This window comes from Rattus norvegicus, chromosome 4 (genome assembly GCF_021556685.1).
Source record: "Rattus norvegicus strain SHRSP/BbbUtx chromosome 4, alternate assembly SHRSP_T2T, whole genome shotgun sequence".
Classification (NCBI taxonomy): Eukaryota; Metazoa; Chordata; class Mammalia; order Rodentia; family Muridae; genus Rattus; species Rattus norvegicus.
Window position 1 is genome coordinate 111,347,589 of NC_141537.1, and position 18,868 is coordinate 111,366,456.

Genomic DNA, 18,868 nt, shown 5'->3' on the forward strand with positions numbered 1-18,868 from the left:
TCTCTTATTCAAATTGAATCTCAGGGAGAAAAGCCATTCACTGCTGAGGGAAAAGTCAACTGTTCTATATAAGAATGATACAGTTTTATTGAGTTTCTAGTCCTCTTATTAAGCACATTGTCTTCATATTATTGGAATGCAAAAAAAAATACATACGGAAAAGGAGAACATAAAATCAACTCTGCGAGGGAAGCAATGAAAGAGGAATTTAATTACATGGAAATGGAAGATATAGCCCAGCAACGTCCATAAGCACTGCACAAGTCCTTGCAAACGAAACAGACCAGCATGAGCACCAATAAATCTCATGTTTTATTGGTGCTTCCTATGTGATATTAAATTGACATAGAACTTTTTTTCTATAGCTTTTAACTTCTGAAAATGTTTTGAAGCCATTATCTCATTTCATTTAATTTAACTGGCATTAAAAGATAATTTCTGATTTTCTTGTTGTTGCACATTAAGGACAGAAATAAATCAGCATAATTTCTATCTGCATTCTAAACACTTATCCTTATTCCCACAGCTAAGTGTAGTTCTCACTCCTCATCAAAGATGCTTATGTTTTTTCCAGTGGATGAAGACCACTGGAACCACAAAGCAATAACTGGTCAAATGCAAACTGGTCAAAATGCAAGGAACAACTGACTACAGAGTGACCATTCCCAACTGATGATCCACAACACAACCTCTATGCCCCAGGCTCAAGGAACATGTTGGAAAGGGGAGCAGACAGAATCTAAGTGTGCCATCCCATGCTCTGGAGTTCCAGAGTGAAGACAAATGGAAGGGAACTGTGTACCAGCATCATCCTAGTCAGCCTCCTTGTTTAAGGTGCAAAGTGACAGTGTAAACTAGATGCTTCACGCCTTTGCTGTCATTATGGCCGCCTTTGCCCTCAAATTGGGAGCCAGAATAGCAATTTCCTTTACAACTTGATTTTGTCATGTATTTTGTGACAACAACGGGAAAAAGTAACTGAGTGCTTTTCTGTAAGACTTTTCTATGGCCTCCAAATGGTCTAACCCTTCATGATCAGATACAAACATTTATTGGTCAGTACCACACTGTGATTACACAATAGCCAGCATTTACCATCCATCTTCTGTCTCCAATTAATCATATGTAGAATGGAAGATTTTATATTTGTTTTTCATTTTAAAGAGCAGTTATCAGAATTTCCAGAATCTACCACTCTCTCTTGTACTCCTGGCTATGGTTCCTGGCATTCATAGTGGCACTTAATCAACATGCTTTGGAGAACAACAGTCCCTTCCTCTTTGATAGACTATTTAGCTAAAGAAATCAACCTCTGACTTCCACAAGTAGGAATCCACAGTCAAGACAACAGCAGTTGACACTTTGTAACATTTTCTGATTTTTTAAATTCTGCAGACATTGTTCTGAGACACTGGCAAACAGAGGTCAAATAAGACTGCAGAAGGAGTCAGTTTTGCATTTAACAATCATATCCTATCACAATAGAAGTGTACATATCTAGACCCAACAGAAGATGCTTGCCTGGACTTTAGAAAAGACGTAAGAAGGGAGTTTATGATTCAAGAAAGTGAATGTTGTAAGCCTGTCTGACTCAATGTAAACTCCATGTGTGAGTTTGATCAAGAATGGTCTCCAGAGGTCCATATATTTGAACGCTTAGTCACCAGGAAGCGGTACTCTTTTAGAAGGATTAGGAGGCATAGCCTATTTGAAGTAGGTGTGGTCTTGATGGAGGAAATGTGTCACATGGGGTGGGCTTTGAGGTTTTCAAAGACCATGTCAGGACCAGTCTTTTTCTCTGCCTGCTGCCTGTGGATAAGGAGAAGCACATGTTTCTGCTTGCTCTCTGCCATGCACCTGATCATGATGATATAGATGCACGTCTGAGACTGTACGCTAGCTCCCAATTAAGTGCTTCCTTTTATAAGTCTTGCTTTCATCATGGTGTCTCTTGGCAGTGACTATGGTACTCCAAAAAGAGAAAAGGCCATATCATCCTTTGAGTGAGCACAAACCAGGCACAGGACCAGCACAGGAGACCTGTGGCCTTTGTTTCTCTCATACTTATCAAGCTCCCAACGTTTCAAAATACTTTATAACAGTTTGTAAATACTGTTACAAAAGAACATTTACTTTCCACATTTGGATGGCAATCACCACAGCCTACATGTCCAAGAGCTTCCTCTCAGACGCTGAATGCAGTAAATGGCATCCAGCAAAATCTAGATTGGTCACATAATTGAGACTTTAACTTGTGTTTGCACAAGATACTCCTTTGAAAAGAACCTCATTTATTGATCCCAAAACATATATGGAGCATTTTTTCCATTCAGCTCACGTTATCATTTCTCTTCCAATACTCAGTCTGTTTCATGTCCCTGAACTTGTCCCTTCTAAGGAAAACTTGCTATTCCTATGCTATTCCATAGAGCACATTATTACCATGGTTACTGCCCTACATCTGTCTAAGATGTTGGTTGCTTCATGACATATAGAATAAAATACATTTTCATAATAATTGCTACCATAACCCTGTGGAAAAAGAACTTACATGTAGTTCATAGAATGAAAAGATATGCTAATGTGACATTAACGCTGTGAATTTGAGGTTCTTTTCAGCTGAATGATGCTAAACAATTTTTAAGAAAAAAAAGAAAACTAAAAGCCATGGTAATAGTGCTTTCACCTTTTCTTTCCTTACACTTCGTTATTTGTTCCAATGTTATCTCAGCCTGATATCTGCATATCTTTGTTATATTAACTGTAATGATGGGGAATTAGCATTTCTGTAGCCTTTTTGGATAGCCTATATGTTACACAATTCTTTAATTATAATTTTAAAGGAGCTTTCTCTATGCCTTGTAACACAAGCAAGGGTAGCTTTAGGGGAAGCCCTGCCTCCTCAGTGCAAGAAAAAGTCACTTTCCAATCAACACCACTACTGGGCTCCACACAAGAGGGGTCAGTATTCCAGGAAAGGCCTTGGTGTTAGAGAATAAAGGAAGGCAGCACATGAGGTGACATCTCTGTTAGTGTGTTTGTGTTTGTATGGGTGTTAGTGCATCTATGTATACAATATTTCCATACACACAAGCATAAACCAGAAAATGGGAAATATATCTGAAATTTCATTTTAGGCCATAAAACATCTTGAATACACATATCTGAGAACAGACACGCAGAACATTGCCTGTACTTTGCTAAAAGCAGACCCAGGAGCTGCCTAGGAAACTCTCCTTCTTTTAGTGCTCTAATCTCACATGTCCAGAATAGAACCACTGGTAATAAGATGAGAATGAAAATGTAGAACACAACTGAAATTCACCAACCACATCTTGAGGACGATCAGTCTTACCATGTGTCCCAAGGCTGGCAAGCCAGCATGTCAAACCTTGAAAGTGTCACAGTTCACAAGGACTCCAATCATTGTTTTGTCCTACGTTTTCTGGGAGTTAAAACAAATGAAAAAAAACTGTCTGTACCTGATGTATCTTTATTTATTTATGTGTTTGCATGTTTATTTGTTCATAACATAGGTTAGATGCAGCCCATAGTCTCACTTAAGCTGGGCAAGCACTCTACCCTAAGCTAGATGCAAATCTACTTCATAAGTTTTTGTTGATCAACGCTGTAGCCTCAGAGAACTTCCAGGGGTTTCTGAAAAGTTGTCACTCTGCAGTTCATGGTAGAAGCTGTCTTCTTCATGTATTGTTCAGCCAGGAACACTGGACTCCTCCAGACTGTCTTTGGTGTTTCAGATTAGTCACTCGAGTCCCTGCGCCCTGTGGTAACTCACTCTTCTTTCTACTCGGAATTTAAAAAGAACAACAACAAAAAAAGAAACCTTTTTTTTCTTATAAAACTTAGATGTTTCATGAAATGTATGTTACCTGTGTATTTTACCTATGGCATTTGACATTAAAAATTCTAAATTTGGGGAGGTTAGGAAAATCGCTCACTAAGTAGCATTTATCATGAAAGCATGATGAACTGACCTCTACTCTGAAAGCACTATAAAAAACATGGTGACAAATGCAGCAATAACCCAGGAACTCCTGAATGGAAATGGGAGGGAGAGATGGAAAAATCTCCCAGAGGCCCGCAGGCCAGCTAGACTCCCCCATCAGCAACGACCAAGAGTGTATTGTGAATTCTTTCTGTAAACCATGAAATACAAGAACACCATAGCAATATTTTTTTTGCAAGATGAGCTTCTCTTGAATAATGTTAAAGGTTTCCATTAAAGAAAAGGAATCAGATGAATCTTACCATCTTTAGGGGATCACCCTGCCAGCCTTGTGCTGGTGTAATCAACATAGTCCACTGCATCTCCCCACCCTTCACTGGGATTTCCACACAGGACTCTTAAGCATTTTCACTTCTCAAGTTTCCTAATTTCTTTTATATGGGGAGAAGGTCAATGAGTCATCTTTCCCCATTCTAATGTTAAAAACTTGGACTGACAATGCTTTTTCCTTTTTATATGTATTTTGAACTTTCTTGCTTGAAAACATTATCCAATATTCTTAATAGGAAGTTTTCCAGTTCTTTCTCTGATTCCTTCAACGGGGGTCCTATTCTCAGTTCAGTGGTTTGCTGCTGGCATTCGCCTCTGTATTTGCTGTATTCTGGCTGTGTCTCTCAGGAGAGATCTACATCCGGCTCCTGTCGGTCTGCACTTCTTTGCTTCATCCATCTTGTCCAATTGGGTGGCTGTATATGTATGGGCCACCTGTGGGGCAGGCTCTGAATGGGTGTTCCTTCAGTCTCTGTTTTAATCTTTGCCTCTCCCTTCCCTGCCAAGGGTATTCTTGTTCCCCCTTTTAAAGAAGGAGTGAAGCATTCACATTTTGATCATCCGTCTTGAGTTTCATGTGTTCTATGCATCTAGGGTAATTCAAGCATTTGGGCTAATAGCCACTTATCAATGAGTGCATACCATGTGTGTTTTTCTGTGATTGAGTTACCTCACTCAGGTCTCGAGGAAGGGGCTCGAGACCCCTTATGAACAACAATGCCAAGCAACTAGAGCTTCCAGGGACTAAGCCACTACCTAAAGACTATACATGGACTGACCCTGGACTCTGACCTCATAGGTAACAATGAATATCCTAGTAAGATCACCAGTGTAAGAGAAAGCCCTTGGTCCTGCTAAGACTGAACCCCCAGTGAACGTGATTGTTGGGGGGAGGGCGGCAATGGGGGAGGGTGGGGAGGGGAACATCCATAAAGAAGGGGAGGGGGAGGGATTAGGGGGATGTTTGCCCGGAAACCGGAAAAGGGAATAACACTCGAAATGTAAATAAGAAATACTCAAGTTAATAATAAAAAAAAGGAATTTTTGGCAACCGAGCTAAAGGAAAGGGAGAAAGAAGACCTGGGGGAGCTGTGCAAATACTATTGAAGTGATCACTTTCTGACATATAACAGAAGATAAGCCTTGTGAATCATATCCGTTTCATCCTTCCCACAACCTGTGTCGTACAGAGCTCATTCGGAACTCCAAGCTATGCAAGGATGGTTACTTAAGCTGGGTCGAATTGCATGCTACTAGCATAGAAAGAGAAAATTCTGGATTTGCATTCCTAGTAGCACTCTCTGATCACACTTTAGCCATTTCTTAAGTTTTCACATTTTCTTCCTAACTAAACATTATTTTTCTTGGCTTGGAACTTCATCCCTGCCAGAAGTCTATCATCTATACCCACTACCCACACCCACGCATCTAATTATATATCTGCCCTACCCTCACACCTTTGTGCTCTGTCCCTGACTTGATTGAGTCTACATGGTCTATGTATCTCTCCAGCTGTGGACATGCATTCACCTTAAGTTTCTTTCTTAGTTTTGGTTTGGTTTGGTTTTCTGATGGCTGTTGGTTTACAATGAAAGTGAAACATTTCTTCACTAAGAAACTCCAGTAACCTGGGAATAATTCAGATGTATTTTAAATTCTTCTCAAAATAATAGTAACATCAAAAGCTTTTTGTATGTTGCACAGAGATTGTATACTTAAGCTTCTTCCCTCTTCACAGGGTCCACTTCTGCTCCCAAAAATTGAAAGGGAGCTTTTATCCTGCCTCAAGCATTTCAAACGTAAAAATATAATCATGAAACATCAGGTTTTAGGGATTCTGAGTCCAGCGAAACCACGATGAATCTGGACCCTAAAATATGCACTGTAATGGTTACTACTGACAGTAACTTCAGAATCTAGATAATCTAAGACAAAATTGAAGACAAATATTTGAGGGGGTTCTAAACTGGATTATCTGAAAGTAGAGGACCCACTGGAAGTGTAGGTGCTGCCACCCCATGGACTGACATCCCATGAGGGGGAAGAACTTAAAACAGAACACCAGCACTCATCTCTGCTACCTGAACACAGATGTAACGTCTGTTACAGATGCCATGCCTTCTCATCGTTATGATTGGAACACCCGACCTTTACGTTAGAATAGTCATTTCCTTTCTCAAGTTGCTTTTGCCATATTTTTTTTTCACAAGGAGAAAAGTAATTTATGCTCAATGTTAAGGTGTGCTAGGTCCTTTATTCCTTCCTTCCTTCCTGCCTTCCTTCCTTCCTTCCTCCCTCCCTCCTTCCCTCCCTCTCTCTCTCTCTCTCTCTCTCTCTCTCTCTCTTTCTTTCTTTCTTTCTTTTGGCAAATAATTTTTGCTGGATATTTTATGTATTTACATTTCAAATGTTATCCCCTTTCCCTGTCTCCCAAACCACCTCCCCCTCCCCTGCTTCTGTTGAGTATGCTTCCACTCCTGCCCACTCACACCCACCTCGTCGTTCTGCATTCCCCTGCACCGGGGAAATGATCTTTCACAGGACCAAGGGCTTCTCCTTCTATTGATGACAGATAATGCCATCCTCTGGTGCAAATGTGGCTGGAGCCATGGGTCCCTCCATGTGTACTCATTGGTTGGTGTTTTAGTCCCTGGGAGCTTTGGGGATTTGGCTGTTTGATATTGTTGTTCTTCCTATGGGGTTGCAAACCCCTTCAGCTCTTTCAGTTCTTTCTCTAGCTCCTCCACTGGGGGTCTCTGTGCTCAGTCTGACGGTTAGCTGCAAACATACTCATCTATATCAGTAAGGCTCTGGCAGGCCTTTCAGGAGACATCCATATTAGGCTCCTGTCAGCAAGCACTTCTTGGCATCAGCAATGACTGGGTATGGTGGCTACATATGGGATTGATCCCCAGGTGGGAAAATCTCTTGATGCCCTTTTCTTCAGTCCCTGCTCTACTCTTTGCCCCTGTATTTCCTTCTGTGAGTATTTTGTTCTCTCTTATAAGAAGGACTGAAGCATCCATCTTGGTATAACTCTAACCAAGCAAGTGAAGGATCTGTATGACAAAAACTTCAAGTCTCTGAAGGAAGAAACCGAAGAAGATCTCAAAAGGTGGAATGGTCTCCCATGCTCAAGGATTAGCAGGATTAATATAGTAAAAATGGCCATCTTGATGAAAGCAATCTGTAGATTCAAAGCAATCCCCATCAAAATTCCAACTCAATTCTTCATAGAGTTAGAAAGAGCAATTTGCAAATTCATTTGGAATAACAAAAAAACCCAGGACAGTGAAAACTATTTTCAACACTAAAAGAACTTCTGGGGACCCTTTATTTTCAAAACAAAAGGTTACTGTTCAAATACTAAGGATACTTTTATGTTGTTAGAAAGAGGTATCTCTCATGACAACAGGGGTCTTGAAGACAATGATTTATTTTACTGAAAAGACTAATTAATGAGCTCCCCTTAGACTACATAAAAGCTATATATTGTCTAGAGCAACACATTTTTAATAGCCAAATATATACTACTTTTGTTTTAAATTGTCATTCACATTAGCCACTGCATTAACATCAATTGTATGTACAACATGTAAATATAATGTTGAACAAGTAAAAGTAGTGTTAAACTTACACACATGTACATACGTTATTCCCAGTTTGCTCTAAGTGTTTAATTTTCACGACATGACACTTTTCAAATTATAGTTGCTATTAATGTATTTTCATAAGCCAATTTCATGGCCTTTAATTCAATTTTGAAAACAAAACATTTTTGTATTATTTAAATGCAACTGATTTAACATTTTAATATTCATTAAATTTATTGTCCTCATAATAGAAGTTTATTTATAATAGCATAGGGAAAAGCAAATTTCTAAACATTATTTTGTGAAGTGTTTTCACTGTGTGATAATTTCATTAATTGATCAGATGTCTTATTTATGTGACATTGAGATTTAAAAACTGGCCTTTCATATATTCTGATCATGCATTCATTCCACATCAAATCATACACACAGTCCACATCTCAGTTAGAATATGAAGCTTCTGCTTCTGGCTATGGTATGAATAATGAAGTCCTTTGTCTGGAGATCTCCTATCATTTACCAGCATGTCTTAAACTATAGCAAGTTCTCAAGTCTCTTCACTACCAGGGTTATATTGTACTTGTTTTGCAGTTCTTCAAAAGTGTGGCCAGTTTGTTGCATCAACACCACAGTAAACCCTGAAGCTACCAAGTCTCCGTATGCTCTGCAAGATATGCATCCAGCTTAACATACAGAAGATTTATCACTAATATTTGTTAAGTCAAATTATAAATATATTTGAAGCAGGGAAATGTCATAAACAAACATACACTACATAAACTAGATCAGGTATGATATGCACTATGCAAATTCTGTCCTAATATAATTATAAGGCAGTGTGACACATAAATGTGTCAAAATAACTCTATTTTACATACCTTATCATTGATATAAACTTTGGATTACAAAAGTATGTCATATGCTATTTTGTTGAATGTTTAAGATCAAGACTAACAAGAATATCATCAGTTTTGTTTTGCAGATTAAGAATCTGAAGAGTTCCAGGTCAAGTGTTCTTGTAGTGATATTGTAAAATAAAGCGACAATAATTATGATCTTGTACTCGGGCCAGCATTCTTTCAAACTTTGCTAGCTTAATTATAGGTAGAAATAAAGGCCATGGAAACACAGTGTAAGGGAACCAGGACTGCGCCGGCGGAAGGGCATCTTAGCAGCAGGCATTGCTACCTGCATGTGATACATGTCATACCTGAAGTCTCTACTGCATATGGCCTCACTGGAAACTGTATTCTGCTGGGCACAACCTCAGGCTCCACTGGGAAGTGAATACTGTAACTCTGAATACCAGGAGAAATGTTTCCATACAGCAGTCCATGTCCACAAAGCTAACACCACGCCCTTGAATCAGGCTTGGCTTTGAACTGTACCACTAAGGTCTTCTATGTTACTTTATGGCACCTTTGACTTTGGAACAAATGACAGTAAAATGAAAGGAGAAATGGATATTTTTACAATAGTTTCAATTAAGAAAATGTTCTCCAACCCCCTTTGTGTTACCTCCTATTATCTAATGCATTCCGTTTCTCAGCATCTAACCCCTACATCCATGATCACCATGTGGCTTTAGCCACCCCTGTTTCTAAGCTCTTTCTTAACCTGTTCCTTTCTTACCAAGGAATGTCTTTCTGTTACAAACTAAACATCCTATGCAATCCTATCTTTTAACAGGCTTTGACATTATGTATCATAACACCACTGATATTCGTGACAGTGAATATTTCACTATGGTGGACATCTCATTTTGACTACATTGTAAAAAACAAAAAACAAAAGAAAACTGTGTCCAAAAGCTGTGCAATGACCTCCATAACTATCCTTTCAATCATTCAGGCTGCAAAACAATCACAGTCTTCCCTTGTAGTCACTCGGTCCTCAAACAGATTTTATTATTTTGCAATATGTTTTCATTTATTGTGTCAAAAGACAGAAATGCACAAATGTCATAGTTCAAATTACTGTTCAGTTGTAATTAATAATTTGGGTAGTCTTTATTTTATAGGATAGAATAAGGGATTTCTCAAAGCAGCAGTTGTGGGTTTTACAAAGTGGGAACCACAAAACAAAACAATGGGAAGGAACAGAAGGAATCACATTAGGTTACTTCCTTTTGCTCTCTTGGAAGACTACAATCTCCAGTTTTGGGGGCAGGAGTCTCTGTTTAGGTGCCTCTCTATTTCCTGAAAATTTAAGTTGGGTTATGTGACTTTAATAATGAATGACTTTTATTTGGTCTGGTCTGTTGAAGACTAGTACATTAAGTGAACACAAAAGGAAAACTTTCCTAATTTTAGCAGTTTTCATGTTTTATAACTTTTATTTAATTCCTTTTCTTGTAACGTTTTTAACTAAAATCATTTTTTCTGACTCTTATAATGCTGAAGTTCTATACAAGTAAAATTATCCCTGATGAATTAGTACAAACATTTGTACACAATGAGTGAACACAGAAACGTACAGAAAACTGGAGGAAGGTTGCTTAGTGCTACTCATAAAGGAAAGGAAGTCTGTGCTCTGCAGAAAACAGTGGCTGCTTCCAAACAGACATGACAGAAACTTAGTGGAACATTCAAGACATTATTTAGGCTCTATTTTACATAGATATGGGAAGAAGTCAGAGAGCCAGGGGTGCAGAAGAGTAAAAGATGATTTAGTTTGGACCGGGCATGATGGCATCCGTCTGAGGTCCTAGCATTAGGGATGCAGGGAAATCCTTGACAGTAAGTTGGAGATCATCCTGGACTACAAGAAACTTTATCTCAAAGAAGCAAACCAAAATAAATTATTCAACTTTTAAACACACACACACACACACACACACACACACACACACACACACACATTAAGCAAAAGTTTGGGTCAGAAAGTGAAGGATGTACCCATGCTGCTTTGAAGAGACAACATAGATACATAGGCATATGCATCATATGTATGTAGTTGATGTAGTTTTAACAAAAATCCTTCCACAAATTCTCAAAGGATTCTTTCTGGTCACTAACCTACAAGGGAAACCCACATCCTAACAACCTGTCATCATCTGGTCTGATTTTGTACTTGACAATATAAAGGCATAGATCAATAAATTAGGTTTTACTTCTTTCACACTGGTATTTGTAAGACTTTCATCCACATTATCACTTGAAGCATACCTAGCCTGTTTTCTCATTGACACAACACTAAACAAATGTAAAAAAAATGACACTGGGTATTTTAAGTCTTGTGTATACTTTGAAAGTAGAATAAACATTTGAAGATGGGAATCAGAAAGAAAAAATGTCCTCCTCCCATATCCTCAGGTGTTGAACACTTGGTCCCTAGCTGCTATTTAAGGAGGTTACTAATCATTTACAATGGAATCATTGCAGGGGCAAGTTCATCACTGGAGAAGGATTTTGATAACTGCCTCGCCCCACTTCCAGTATATTCTCTTTACTGTGGGCATTGAGAAGCCAACTGTCAGCTTCTTGATCTTGCCGCCATGCTGTTCCCACACATGGTGGCAAGGTCACCAACCAATTGGGAGCCATAGGCCAAAAGTTTTCTTATATTGTTTCCTATCATGGTATTTTTTCACAGTAACAAAAATGCAAATAATGCAGAAAGTTATTGGAGTGAAGATACAGGCATGCATCTAGCCAGGACCTGAGAAACTGCACATGTGCAGACAATTGCAAGAACAGGTTTAAGAGGTGAAACAAGAAATTTAGTTTTAAACAGTTTGCATTTCAGCCCTCCCTAGGGTGCAGTTGTAGAGGTGAGTCTTGGGAGAAATGTAAGCCAAACATATAAATCCAAGAGTCATTAAGAGTAGCAGTACTACTGGCAAATAAAGCTGAGATTAGAACCTGTACTTAGGTGAATTTCTCTAGCAAAATCCCTGTGCTCACTGCAGTGCCCTCTTTTTGAGGGCTAGGGACATGTCAACTTAAACCTAGAGGCTTGAAATGCATGGGTCACTTACATAAGCCTGAAACAACATGCAAAATACAAGCTGCCTTTTATAGTTCTTGTTGCATGCACAAAATACTACTCGACAAATATATATGGAATGTTCCAGGTATGTCAGCTGCTTTTGATGCTTATAAGACGATGTAAGGATCCCCTCAATGAGCTAGGCACTCATCTTCCCCCAGAAGCCTCTTCCTCCACAGATACTTTTTTCTCTATCTTTATTAAATTGGGTATTTCTGGGTTTTTTTTCATCTTTATTAATTTGGGTGTTTCTTATTTACATTTCATTGTTATTTTCTTTCCCCCTTTCTGGGCCAACATTCCCCTAACTCCTCCCCCTCCCCTTCTATGTGGGTGTTCCCCTCCACATCCTCCTCCCACTACCTCCCTCCCCACAACAATCCCGTTCACTGGGGGTTCAGTCTTGGCAGGACCAAGGGCTTCCCCTTCCACTGGTGCCCTTACTAGGATATTCATTGCCACCTATGCAGATGGAGCCCATGGTCAGTCCATGTATAGTCTTTGGGTAGTGGCTTAGTCCCTGGAAGCTCTGGTTGGTTGGCATTGTTGTTCATATGGGGTCTCAAGTCCCTTCAAGCTCTTTCAGTCCTTTCTCTGATTCCTTCAATGGGGGTCCCATTCTCAGTTCAGTGGTTTGCTGCTGGCATTCGCCTCTGTGTTTGCTGTATTCTGGCTGTGTCTCTCAGGAGAGATCTACATCCGGCTCCTGTCAGCCTGCACTTCTTTGCTTCATCCATCTTGTCTAATTGTATGGCTGTATATGTATGGGCCACATGTGGGGCAGGCTCTGAATGGGTGTTTCTTCTGCCTCTGTTCTAAACTTTGCCTCCCTATTCCTTCCCAAGGGTATTCTTGTTCCCCTTTTAAAGAACCTCCACAGATACTTATACAGGTAATCACCCTTGTGTTCTGGGTTTTAACTCAGAAGGTTTAAATTTTATATTCTTCCTTTTTCCTATCTCTACTTTTCAGACATACACCCAAATCTTAAGTTTATTGGTCCCAACATCAGGGCATCCTCACACTCTCTGAAAAGTCATCCCTGTCCTCTCTGAGAACCCACCCTGTATGTTCGTCTGTCTGCCTGCCTGCCTCTCTGTCTATCTTTCTCTTTTTCTGTCTTTCTGAAGCCCTATCCTGTAAGCAGTAGCTTGCTTGCTTCCGCTGTTGGCCCACCTGACTTTTAACTCCATTTAGAGGACTCCATTTTAATTTGTACCTACTACCCTTTTTCTCCTGCTCCTCCTCCTAGAGGATTCTGTACATATTGAGAACTTGGCTGTCCTACTTTTTTCTTGTCAGATACAACTTCCCTCGAGTTACCTTCAAAGTCCCTTTTTAAGTTATTTTTTTGCAAGACTAATCATCCTAAAAGTGGACCTGAGTTCTGGTAACAGTAAGATATTAACTCTAGAGTGATAAGAGAGACTGAGATCTTCTTGCATTGACCATGGGACACATGATAGTATTGCAAAAGCATGCAAGTGTTCATAATATCTCTGTCTGTTCACAGGTACAAAGTGAGGACACAGACAATGAAACAGGACAGGCAAGAAATTTGTTTCTAATCATAGTGCAAACTCCTCCAATTTTAGAAAGTTCTTTCTTTTGCTTTGTTTTGCTTTTTCATTTGTACCTGAAATTTAATAATCTCCATTAGTGATGTATTTGAGTTTCTGAGCAATAGAAGACGTCATGGAGAGAACTGAGAGATGGCAGTAAAGGGTTTGAGGTGTTGAGTGCTGGGAGGGATCATCAATCAAATATAAGAAATAATGATGACAGACGTTGAGACTTGAAATAGAACACAGCAAGCCTCTCTTCACACCATCCTTCTAAAGGGCATATGAGCAGGAAGCTGTGTACAGATATGCGGCAAATGTACAGTGTAAAGGAAGGCCAGAAAAGTGCACAGAAGATAAACTACACAAGGACAGTATGAAAAATTTTATATGGGGCCACAAGAACACAACCCTAGTAGAGACCTCATGTCTTAACCAGACACAGCAGCAGAACCCTGCCAACCTGTCAATGTGTGTCCAATTATTTCTTGCAATTGGCAGAGCTACAAAGGTCATGTGACTGAATCTAATTAACTCAAAGCTCTATGAGCCTGTGATTCTGTCCCTGGGCCTCCTTGCCATGGAGTTTCCAATCACTGGCAATCCCCCCACTACCTAGTTTTACATAAGCCCCTCTCCTCTCTCTCCCTCAGCTTTTCATGAATGCCCATCATGATGTGTATGCAGAGGGATGTTGAGGTCAATTCTGAATATTTAAAAGAACAGTTTAGATGACAACTGACTTGAGACTTAAAATTACTGAGCACAATGGCAAGAAATTGGAGGACTCGCTATCAAAGCAAAAGAGACAGTAGCACAAGAGAAACAGTGACTAACCTGTGAGGATCAGTGGATCAGTGGCCAAAGTGAGCCAGGCATGAAAAAGGTGATGTGTATGGCGGAGGGGGCAGATGGAGGCAAAGCAAGTTTGTTAAAAAGTTAAAGTGCCATTGGGCTATGAAGCATCATCGTTCTTCCCTTCTTGGAAATGGAGAGGCATCTTTTTTTGTGCCAGATCCCAGCCTGCAGGGTAGCAGAGCTTATGCCTTTGACAGCTGCTCCCTGCTACCACAGAGTCAGCTTCATTTCACTGTCGGGCAAAATGATTCTCATGTAGAGATTGAACAATTAAGTACTTAGGCAGACTGCCCAAGAAGGAAGGCGGCCAGTATGCCTATACTGAATTTGTGGGAGAGGAGAGGCATTTTTTCTCCCTGAAAAGTGAAAAGAAAAAAAAATACGATCTTGGACTAGAATGTATACTTTAAGGAAGGCGGGAAGCAGACCCTGAAATTATCTAAGCTCTTCCAAAGAGCATGCATTCATTTCCATTTTACATGTAAAATGAGGCAAAGGGAATGCAGTACACATGCTAAGAAGGTTTAGAAATTTGGCAGGCAATTAAACCGCTAAACCACAAAATAATTTGTCATTTCACTTCAAGCACTATAAATCCACGGACAAATGTGAAAGCAGATTTTCCATTTAAAGTAAACAGAGGAGGTGGAAAAAAAAGAAAATTTGGCGGTGGAGTTATGGTTATATTTAGACTCTCATTAAAATAATAAAGAATCGACAATAAAGAGAGTATTTGTGCTTTTTATGTAGACTTTAAATTATATTTTGGATGATTGTTTTTCAAAACCTGATTTATGTATGAGTGGATGCTACCTGTGTGAAGTGCCAAGAGACCTGTCAGCAGTGAGAGCCACTAGAGATGGAATTACAGGCAAGCATGAGCCATCCCGTTCAAGTGGGTGCTAGGATCTAAAATGGCGTCTTCTACAAGAGCATAGAGAACTTGTAGTCACTGGGCCACCTTTCCATCCCAAGTATATATGATTCTCTTTAAAATTATAGTCCATTCTTCATTTTCTCAAATTTGATTTCTCTGGAAAGCTGAAAACATTTTTCTCTATTTAATCCTAATTTGGCTATTACATAAAGTATTTACCAGGTATTTTTTTCTTTCTCTCTCTCAAATGACAGGAAATGGAATCAGGTTGTATTTTAGAAGTCATTCATCACCAATACCATGTAACCGATGCGAATCATAATAAGGTAACTAGAATAGCTTCATCATATTTGTCTTTATAAAAAATTTCATTTAAAGTAGTCAAGATAACTCAGCAGGCAACAGAGCCTGCCACTAAGCCTATGTCCTGTCCCGAGGTCCCACTTTGTAGAAGAAAAAAAAAAACCGACACCTCTAAGTGGTTCTTTGACCTTGTTTACACACACATAAAAATTAAATAATTTAATTTAAAAATTAAATGTATTTACAGGTTGGTTCTTGAACAATAAACTAAAATGAAGCTACTATCTTGAAATTTTCCCCTGAATTTCCCGTGACAGTATGTTGGATGACTTTGAACAGATCGATACATTTACTAACAAAAACTTGAATTAAATGGGGAACATCTTGATATGTTTATTTACCATCATGATGTACAAAGAAGACACCTTGTGAATTAGTAATCTCAAGAATTTAATATAGTTCATAGCAATTTTCTTTTGACCTGGATCTAGAGGAAGGACTACACCAATATTGTCCTCACCTCCTTGGGCAATACAAGGTACTTGCATGATGTTATCTACTGTGGGTTTGAGTGTGACTTGTCTGGGGAAAAAGAGTCCTTGATTTCCTACGGAAGTCCAGATGTGCTTCTGATTGCTACACAGAGCCTTTAAAAAAACACCTGCCAGAGTTCTATGAGTCTTTGAGATACACTCAGCAGGTCCAAGGTCTGGGAGTCACATGTGATCACTAGGTAAATGTGTGCTTTGATACTCATACTTCAACCCATCCTCTCTGTCTGTCATTTGGTCATTGCCCACTTTACACCACACACCCAATATAATTGCAAATAGACGTGGAGGCATCAGACAAATCCAACATTTTAAAACATTCTGTCACTAAGTCAACTGCCTAAATTGCAGCGAGTAAAGTGGTACCATGGCTTATAGGATATAGAAGTAGTAACAGCACGTGCAAATGAATCACACAGAGAAGAATTAATAAGGAATTGAGTGCCGAACAATGAAGTTAAATAGGACCTTATTCCCCTATATGCTGTAGGCAGACTCCAGATTAGTCTCAGGCTATCTGCCCCTCACAATGCTTACCTGTGCTGGTGGTATGTTCTCCCAGCCAGCCTAAACTATCCATTCCTGGTACAAACATTTGATGGAAATGCACCCTTGAAAAACGCTCAGTTATCAGTGCACACCCCAAGGGACTCCCATATATTGTGAAGGTTGAGAAACGTTCTTCCTAAGGAACAGATACAAGTGCAAGAACATTTTCCCACTCAGGAAAAGTCATTCAAATTATAATTCAAACAAATAAAATATAATGTCATACATGTTTCACACCCACATGCATAGAAACTAAAGTATAGGCTATTATAAAACACCTATCACAAGACAACAGACTGCTAGAATTAAAACTCCAACTATATGGACACTGGGGACAATCATGTCACTTGTTTGTATAGTAACTGAAGCTAAGGATGCTTTAAACCTTTGTAAATGGTTATAGTATACTATAATCTGAATGATATTCAATATTCTGCAAATATCACATTATTTATATCCTAGAAGCATAACTTTCTAATGATGAGATAGCTTAGTTATAAATGCAAACATACCTTCACATATAGACATACACACTCATCAGACTTATCTAGGTCTTATTTAAATGACAAATACTGAACAAGAAAGATGTGAAATGATTATATAATTCTATATATCAGCATGAAATGCTAACGCCTTCAATTATTAACATGTAAATTGAAAGTGTGTGTGTGTGTATATGCATATATATATACACACACACACACATACACACAAACATTCTTCACTACCAAGTTGAGTGTTTTTCGTTCTAGGAATTCTAGAATGAAACAATATCAGGATATTTAGAAATATTGCTATCCTGAGAAATTAAGCTAGAAGTACTAGAACCTGTAGGTTTACAATTTGCCAAACTTACTTTATGGAATGAATATTTCTGGTTTCTTTGGAAACTCAATTGTGTAATGTGACGTTTTTCTGGAAACTGTCTCGTGAGAGATGTTCTGCTGAGATAGACATGTGAGAGAATGGGTTGCTGAAGCAGACAGGTGAGAGAATATTTTACTAAAGCAGACATGTGAAAAGGCATGTGGTGTTTTGCTCGAGCTGACACTCGAGAGGGAGTGTTATGTTTGGAAAGAATATAAATGGAACCACACTGTGGTAGTTTGAATATAGTTGACCCAAGGGAGTGGCACTATTAGGAGGTGTGGCATTGTTGAGTAGATGTGGCCTTGTTGGAGAAAGTTTGTCATTGTAGTGGTGGGCTTTAATACCCTCCTCCTAGCTGCCTTGAAGCTAGTCTTCTCCTGTTTGCCTTTGGAAAAAGATGTAGATCGCTTCTCGGCCTTTTGGCTAAGATCAAGTGTGGAAAAAGATGTAGAACTCTTAGCCGTTCCAGTTCCATACCTGCTTGGATGATGGCATGTTGTATACCATGATGATAATGGACTGAACCTCAGAACTTGTTAATTCTAATTAAATGTTTTTTTTTATAAGAGTTGCCTTGGTCATTGTGTCTGTTCATTAAGACACTCACAGTGAAAGAACAGGTTTACATTGCAACACCATGCAATGCTTCCTCATTGGTCTTTGCTGGACATGCAATTTCACTGGTCTTCACTTGTCTTCAATGATCATCATTGATTTTCACTTCGTAAAGATAAAGTGCCAAAAACCTTCTTGTGGTATTCTGGCTGATTCTTGCTGCTTCCACTGACTTGTACCAATTCAGAGGAACCTTGTGGTTTCTGCTGGATTGAGCTGCTACTACTGATTTGTGTTTGGTGTTGGCTATTGGATGATTGCTGCTACAAATTCATGCTTCGTGTCTGCTATTGAACTGGACTGCTGGTATCCTGACAACGAAGAGTAGAGTTGGACCAGAGAACTCCTTCTGAATAGGCCCACAATCCCCTTTTCCTATGAACCTTTTTTATAACCTCTGGATGGGGGGCTAGAAGTGAAGTTGAAGTATTCTGGAACTCTAAATAAAATAGGCTTTAAAAATCTAAGCCTATAAGAATCCTCACAGGAAAAGTATTTAGTGATAAAATATAATACAAACTGATTTTTGAAAATCCACAAAATGGGAAAGGTGGCACAGATTGTTTTGATTCATAGAGGGCCATAAGCACAGGTTCCCTGGTTTACAGAAATTATTGAGATTTGGTTCTGGAAAAGTATGTGCAAAAGTAGAATGCATCCATAACTCTGTGTGGTGCAGGGTTTGGCTGCCTGGACATTTCTTCTTTGCATAGAGCTGTCTATCACAGACTTACTTTCTTGCAATTAGTTCTATTGAACCTGGGATTTAGAAATAAAGGCATGCTTCTTAAATTCACTGAAGG

At 39.2% G+C, this 18,868-nt stretch overlaps 1 protein-coding gene and 1 pseudogene across 6 annotated transcripts in view; one reads left to right on the forward strand and one right to left on the reverse strand.

Annotated features, from left to right (window-relative positions):
* Ctnna2 (catenin alpha 2) overlaps positions 1–18,868 on the reverse strand; it is a 1,149,154-nt gene that overhangs the window by 870,271 nt on the left and 260,015 nt on the right. The gene's annotated exons all lie outside the window — the stretch shown is intronic.
* Positions 17,854–18,080, forward strand: LOC147994919 (U2 spliceosomal RNA; annotated as a pseudogene).